Here is a 7849-nt window from a genome sequence, read left to right on the forward strand (position 1 = left end):
CTTGTGGGGCGCTGTTTGATAGAAAGAGATGGGGTTATCATGTTGATTTTTTAAAAGCTCTTTTGAATCTATTATTCCTGGCCCACTTATGAGACTTCAGGGGGGAAAAAGCAAGAAGGATGAAGGCTCAGATCCTAAATGAAGCGGTCTGAATGGCAGAGGTTTTGGGCCTCGTTCTGAGATGGCGGCCATTTTGAGAGGTTATTGCACATTGGTTGAATACAGATACCACTGAGTGGGTATTTTTTTCTCCATTCTAATTTCCTTATCTAACGAGGAAATAGTGTTTTCATGCATTCCAGGTTTCAGAAATCGCAATGTGCAGTATTTTGCCATGCAATGAGGATAAATGTGGCGTTACTGCACAAATTGTAATCTCGATTTAGGCACTTCTATTTACACCTGAATCTGGATTGCCAGAGAAGTCGGAATGAGGATTAGGTAGGGTTTGTAAGGTAGAAACACTTCAAATCAAATGATGGTTATAGCAATTTGTACATCCTTAACCAATGGGGCAGCCCCTATTCCAGCCAATGGGAGAGGGGTGGATGTGAGCATTGCAAATAGAAGAATGGGGATTTTAGGGGATGGAAGAGGCGCAGCGGAAGGAATAAAAGAAAGAAATAAGGGAGGGAGAAGAGGGGCGCAAAGAGAGGAAATCCAGATATGAAAAGCAGGAGGAGGGGTTATTATAGGAATTAAAGTGAAGCTCAGATTAGTAGTAATTTGGGACTACAGATTCATGAGTGGAAGTATGGTTGATGATAGTAGGAAGGGGCACCAGAGAAGGCTTGGAAAACTAGATGGTCCGAGCTAAATAATGAGATGTATGTATCCATAAATGTATCCTTTGTTTCTCATAATGTTCATGAACGTTTAATAAATTAAATCTGTCAGAAGTACTTTTTCTGTTAATCAGGTTTCCATGGATTTTGCCAATTATAAATCAAATTTAAAAAAATTACAAACTGAGCAATATGCAATATTGTAAACTGGAATGGCATTGGGGAGCAAATAAATGATGACTTTAGGCCCAGATCTCTGTACTGGGGGGAATGTTTGGCATTGTTCAACATTCTGCCCATCAGTTGATCTTTTTGCATTTGTTGCCCGAGTGGGATGGGTATACCCAGACGTGGGTCCAGTGCTCTCCTTGCCACTGGAGTCAGGTTAGCCTGGCTGAAGAGGGGTGAAACCATGAAACCGGTCCCAGGAGAGTCAAGACTGATTAGCATATGCCTTCGTTTAAACTGGAATGGCATTGGGAGCAATAAAAACTGTGGATTTAGGCCAGGACTCTGTATTGGGGTGAATGTTTCACATTGTTCAACGTTCTGTCCATCAATTGTTCTTTTTGCATTTGTCACCCCAGAGTGGGACGGGTATCCCCAGACGTGGATCCCATGCTCTCCATCCCACTGGAGTCACGCTAGTCTGGCAGATGAAGGGTGAGACCCTGAAACCGGTCTCAGGATGCTTGTTTCCGGTCCAGGGGGGACCTGGCTTGGCAGTTTGGGCTGGACTGTTCTCATTGGGTGCAGGGTCAAGACTGATTTGCAAATGGCTGGGGAGCAAAAAAACGACCAATTTAACCCCAGATCTCTGTACTGGGGTGAATGTTTGACATTGTTCAACATTCTGTCCATCAATTGTTCTTTTTGCAGTTATAAAAATCCGGCATATTTTTTAACCAAATTCATTGCAAAAATGTTACTTTTTTTAATATAAACCTTTCATTTGGATGTGTGTTTTTGCCGCTGGGCCAATAAAAGAAGGGTAAGGGGCAACGTGTTAACTTCCTCTCACCTGCCTGGTAACACCAGTTGGCAGATGCACAGGGCCACTTTCCATCATAGCTCCAAGTGCCCTTACTGCCCAACCTCCTCCCTCTGCCTCATGTCTCATGCGACTCCTCCATGTCTCCTCTGCCCCTCACTGCCTTGTGACTCCTCAGTGTCCCAATCCTCACTTTCCAACTCTAAAAACCTCTTCCTCTGAGATTTTAACCTTCATTAGAACAAAAAGAAAGATCTTATGGTTAACCTCCTCACTGAGCTACTTGACATCAATGACTTAAAACAATTATGCCACTCTCCTACTCACTCCAAAGGAGCCACTCTCGACACTATCATTACTAGCAACGAGCTGGTCTCCCTTTCCTCCATCGTTCCCATCGACTGGTCCGACCACCACCTCATCCTTTTCACGATTACTAACCCTGTACTACCCCCTTCACCCAAAACCATCAAACCGATGAAACTGAGCAGGAATCTTCATCGTATCCCCCCAGACGAACTTGAGACCAAAGTCAAAGCTCATCTTCGACTCTCTCCTCCCTCCCAAAATGCCAATGACCTCACCAAACAGTTGAATAAATCTATCGTTGAGGTCCTTGACCAAATTGCCCCAGCCAGACTAAAACAACAGAAAAACTCCTCTTCCAAATCCTAGTTCAATCCAGATCTCTACAATGAGAGACGCGCACTTAGATCGACTGAATGCATATGGAGGCAATACCCTTTCCTCTTAAACCTCTCTCTCCTCAGATCTGCTAGATCCAACTATAAAAAACACATACTCAATGCTTAGACTTTCTTCTTCCCCTCCCAACTCGACCGGGCCAAAAACAGACCTAGGAAACTCTTCAGCATTGTTAAAAAACAAACACCCTCTGCACCCCCCAATGTGATTACCACCACTGAGAGATGCAAAGAAATTGGCAACTACTTCTCAGAACAAATCTCCAAAATTGATCAATCCTTCTCCCTTACTCCCCTCCTTCTTAACCTACTTCCCTCACCGGACATTTCCTCCAATTCTCCTTTACTCTCTACGCTTCCTCATGACTCCTCATCGTTCCCTCCTATCATCCCTATTCCTGAACCCGGCCCCATCTTACTTGAGCAAAAAATAATGCTTCTCGACACGACTTCCAACCAGTGACTGAACTTGGTGTCATTAACGCCATCTCCAGACTTAAACCGTCATCTCACACAAAGACCCTCTCCCTTCCAACCTTGTCCAAGATCTAAAACATATTATCGCCCCCTTTTGGACCTCTATCATCAACTCCTCCTTTATCTCTGGTTGTGTCCCTGCTTCCCTTCAATTGGGACAAATTGCGCCCATCCTCAAAAATCCTGCTGGTGACCCTGATGACCTAAATAACCTTCGTCCTATCTCTTCTCTCAAAAGCTGTTGAAAAATGCGCCCTGCTCCAACTGGATAGACACATTGATTCATTTAATCTTTTAGACTCCAATCAGGCTTCAGTAAGAGCTGTAGTACAGAAACGGCAATGCTAAACATAATTGACATCCATCCCGCCCTCGACAAAGGCAAATCCTCCCTTCTCATTCTCCTTGATCTCTCCGCTACTTTTGACACTGTTAACCACTCTACTCTACTTAATACACTTAAGGATCGTTTTGGCCTCAACGGTTCAGTCCTCAAATGGTTCATCTCCTTTTTCCAACACAGAACCCAGCAAATCAAAATCTGTGACACCTTTCCAAACCTCTGCCTGTCTCCCTAGGGGTCCCACAGGGCTCTGTCCTCTCCCCCTCTCTATTTAATCTCTTCATAGAACCCCTCACCCTTATCCTTAAGCAAGCGGGAATCAGTTACCACCTATACGCAGATGACACCCAACTTTACTATAAGATTCAATCCCATTTGGATGTTCTTTACCTCAATAATGCCTTGATTAAGATTCAATTCTGGTTCCACTACAACCACCTCAAACTCAACCCAAAAAAGACCGAAATCATTCTTTTCTCCCCTAAGAACAACACGCTCCCTATTGTATCCTGGATCTCTGACCTTACCGCACTCAACTGCTCTCTCACTACATGAAACTTGTTAAATCCCTCGGTTTTAACATTGCCAGAACCTTATTCTTATCCCCCACATAAAGAATTCGGCCAAAAGTGCTCTCTTCACACTCCATCACCTCAAGAAAATAAAAGCCTTCATGCCTGCAGACGACTTTAAGTTAGTCGTCCAATCGCTGGTCTTGTCGAAAATCGACTATGGTAACTCCATCCTCGCTGGAACCCCTAAAGTCCACCTAGCCCCAATCAAATCTGTTCTGAACCTGGCCGCTAGGCTCATTACCGACCGCAAACGGTCCGATCACATCTCTCCTGCCCTTAACCCCTTCCATGCTCATGACGAGCTGAGCTCGTCATGACCACACCCGTTTTTATTGCTGTTCAACACAGCAGGGGAAAATCTCTAGCAGCGATGGTGTTAAAGCCCTCAAGTGGCTTGCCGTTGAAGGAAGAACTTCCTACAAGACAGCTCGCATTACGCACAAAGCTCTGCATCAACGCTCCCCGCAGTACCTCTCCGATAAACTTCACAAAGCTGGATGCTCTAGATCGTGGAGGAGCTCAAATACCCTCTCTCTTGACCCTCCTCTGTTAAACAAGAAAACCACATACTCTTGCTCCTTTTCCGGGAACGGGCCTAACATCTGGAACTCCCTCCCTAAAGATCTTCGTTGCAACCCCTCTTACGTCGGCTTCAAAAAAAGACCTCAAACTTCTCCTGCTCAACAAATACTGGGGTCCTTAATCCCTCCCCTGGGCACTCATCCCACCCCTACCTCCTACCGCTCTCCTCCCCCTCTATCATCTTCCTTCGCCCACTAACTCCTCCCACTAGACTTTCCCATAGGACCTGCTTCGTCCCACTTGGTATTGCCTTAACCTCCCCCCTCCTCAGCCTCTCCCCATTTCCATACCCTTCCCCCTCTTCTCCATCCTTTCCCTCCCACGCTAGGCTAATCTCTCAGGACTTGCTGTAGCCCATTGCAATGCATGTAATTTGATCGTGTAAAACTGGAGTTTTTACTGTCTGGATGGGTTTTGAGTACTACCTCATTGTAATTCTGTTAAATTACATTTAGTTATCCATGTATAGCGGTATGATATTGCCTTAACCTACCCCCCTCCCTAGCCTCTCCCCATTCCTATACCCTTCCTTCCTCTTTTCCATCCTTTCCATCTCTCACTAGCCTAATTTTTCAGGATTTGCTGTAGCCCATTGCAACTTGTGTAATTAGATTGTGTAATATTTAAGTTGCTTTATACCGTTTGTATTGTTTTTTTAATACTACCCATTGTACATTTTGCTATATTGCAATGAATACCCATGTAAAGCGCACTGATACCCTCGGGTCCAGCCAGCGCTATATAAACCATTTAAAATAAATAAATAAAAATGAGTGTCTCCTGTGGCTTCCACCCATCTACGGCTCATCTGACTGTCCGCCACCCAATGTGAGAGCCTTTATCTGAATGTTCTGCAGTTAAAATAAGGATGAACCAAAACAACCCAGGGGCCTGCACCTTTCCGGACTTTGTTCAGAGCCCAAATCCTATTGTACAGGTTTCTCAGTGGGGAGTGTTTTTAGGTTTCGCCTATTATCATTCGCTTGCGAATGTAATAGGCGAAAATTCAAGTGCTCCACCGACTCGTCAAACCACTGCGGTTTTTCCACAGTGCATGTGAGTCACGTGACCACAAAAGCAGGTCACGTGACCACACAAGCACGCGCATCTCCCTACTCCGCCTGCCACACTTCTCCTCCCCTCGCTTGTTTCCTTAACCTTTACTTCCTTCCCCGTCCCACTAGCTGCTCTCACGCCTATGTTGCTTTCTCAACATTAACCCCCTCCCTCGCCCCACCTCAACCCCGGGGCATCATTTCTCCCACTACGTTTCCACTACGGTCTAGTGTTTCACTCCATATCCTCACTTCCTGTATACCACAGCATCCGCTACGGTCTAGTGTTTTGCGTCGGCTGGGCCCCTAGACACGCCCCTACGCCACCGTGCACGCATACGGCACCCTTTAATGGTGGATGCCTCGCCACTTGCGGTATCCACTACCCGGATACTTCCCTTACTCCGCCATTCGCACTTATCGCGTGCGCTCTCCTCTAGGCTCCGGTAAGCCCGCTCCTACAGTTTCCAAACCGCATTCGTTACTCTATGGATCTCGACCCGCCGCGATTCCCTTTCCTCACCCCCCCTCTCTTTGCCCCCATACAGCCGGCTTTCAGGATGCCACTGGCCCTGCTACCCTTGCCGACCCGAGCTACCACTCCTTGGCGGTTTCACCGCCTGTGCACTTGTTTTGTGTAGTACTCGGCAACTGCCCTGCAAAAAAAACGAAAGCTCCGTCCGCCTCCTCAGCTCACACTTCTCCCCTTTGTGAAAGCTCCGCCAACTGCCACAGAGTAGAAGGCCTTCTCCCACTGAGCAGTGAGGACTGAACACTGGACTTTCTCAGTCAGCAACTAACAAAGGAAAGTGCGTGCCCGGTAGTGGGTGAGGAAGAGCTGAGAGCCCCCGTCTGACCGCAGATTGATGCCTGAAAGTAAGAAACGAAGCATCCTGCATCGGCCTCTAAACTCAACTTAATCAGTGGTGGGCGAGTACACACTCTGCTCTGCTAGGCACTAGGTACTGTACTGTGAGAATCTAAATGACATGGGGCATCTTTTTAACTCTTCAGCTATGCTCACAGGCCTGGGCACAGAGTGTTACTGGAAGCCAAAAATGTTTCAGGCTTCACCAAGGAATAAGATTTAACATTACAGAATATTTGGCATGGTAGGGTCAATTGTAAAGGACTCGGTGCTTTACATGCTAAAAACTGACCCTGAACCCCAAAAATACCCCTTTACCCAAAAACTAAAAACTGACCCTGAACCCTAAAAATACCCCTTTACCCAAAAACTAAAAACTGACCCTGAACCCCAAAAATACCCCTTTACCCAAAAACTAAAAACTGACCCTGAACCCCAAAAATACCCCTTTACCCAAAAACTAAAAACTGACCCTGAACCCCAAAAATACCCCTTTACCCAAAAACCCAAAACTGACCCTGAACCCTAAAAATACCCCTTTACCCCAAACATATAACATTTAAAATATAATTATATACTTACCAATACTTACGTTGTAATGGTATGCGTTGTAAAGGTACCTGCGTTGTAAAAAAAATGCGTTGTAAATACATGCGTTGTAAAAGTTTTTGCGTTGTAAAAGTTCCGTTGTAATGGTATGTCATTGTAAAAGTTGCGTTGTAAGTGATGTTTCCCTCCATGACTTGTGTGCAATAATTGACATCACACCATTTTGGAGCGACATTTCGCTCCAACCAGTCACACAGCTACGTTGTGCCTGCTTCGGCAATTTATACCAAAATGTACCCCTTTTTTAATTCCAACTTGTTACTCCTTAATTTCACTCATTATTCCTCTTTTCACATGCTTAGATTCCACAAGCGGAGTTATCATGCCATTTTCCAGGTTTCTAATGTTCCCACCGTGCCCATCCAGACCCAATGCATTTTGTGCATACTAGCACTTCTTCAGGGGTCACTATAATCAATAAAAACAATGGGATGAGGGGAGACGCTAAGTGGGGCACACTGCTTTGAGATAGTTATGGAAACGGAAACAGGATGAGCACTCAATTAGAATGCAGTGAGTAAATGACAGAAGTAGGAGGGAGTGAGGGGAGTGAATCACGCGCTTTGTATTTAAAGGGAATGCTGTTGCTGGTTTGGTAGACAGAATAGTCTTGTCTATTAAAATGAAAAGATCGTTTGGTGCACAAAGCATTAGAACAGTTGAATGTTAATTAGAACACAAGTGTAATGACAGGAATTTTTTATAATTGTTTTTATTGATTATAGTGACCCCTGAGGAAGTGCTAGTATGCACGAAATACATTGGGTTTAACGAATAAACACTGCCCTGAATGAAGTATGCTTAAGTCGTGTTCTTACTGAGAGTTCCGGATGGGCACGGTGGGAACATTAGAAACCTGG

This window comes from Lissotriton vulgaris, unplaced genomic scaffold (genome assembly GCF_964263255.1).
Source record: "Lissotriton vulgaris unplaced genomic scaffold, aLisVul1.2 SCAFFOLD_791, whole genome shotgun sequence".
NCBI lineage: Eukaryota > Metazoa > Chordata > Amphibia > Caudata > Salamandridae > Lissotriton > Lissotriton vulgaris.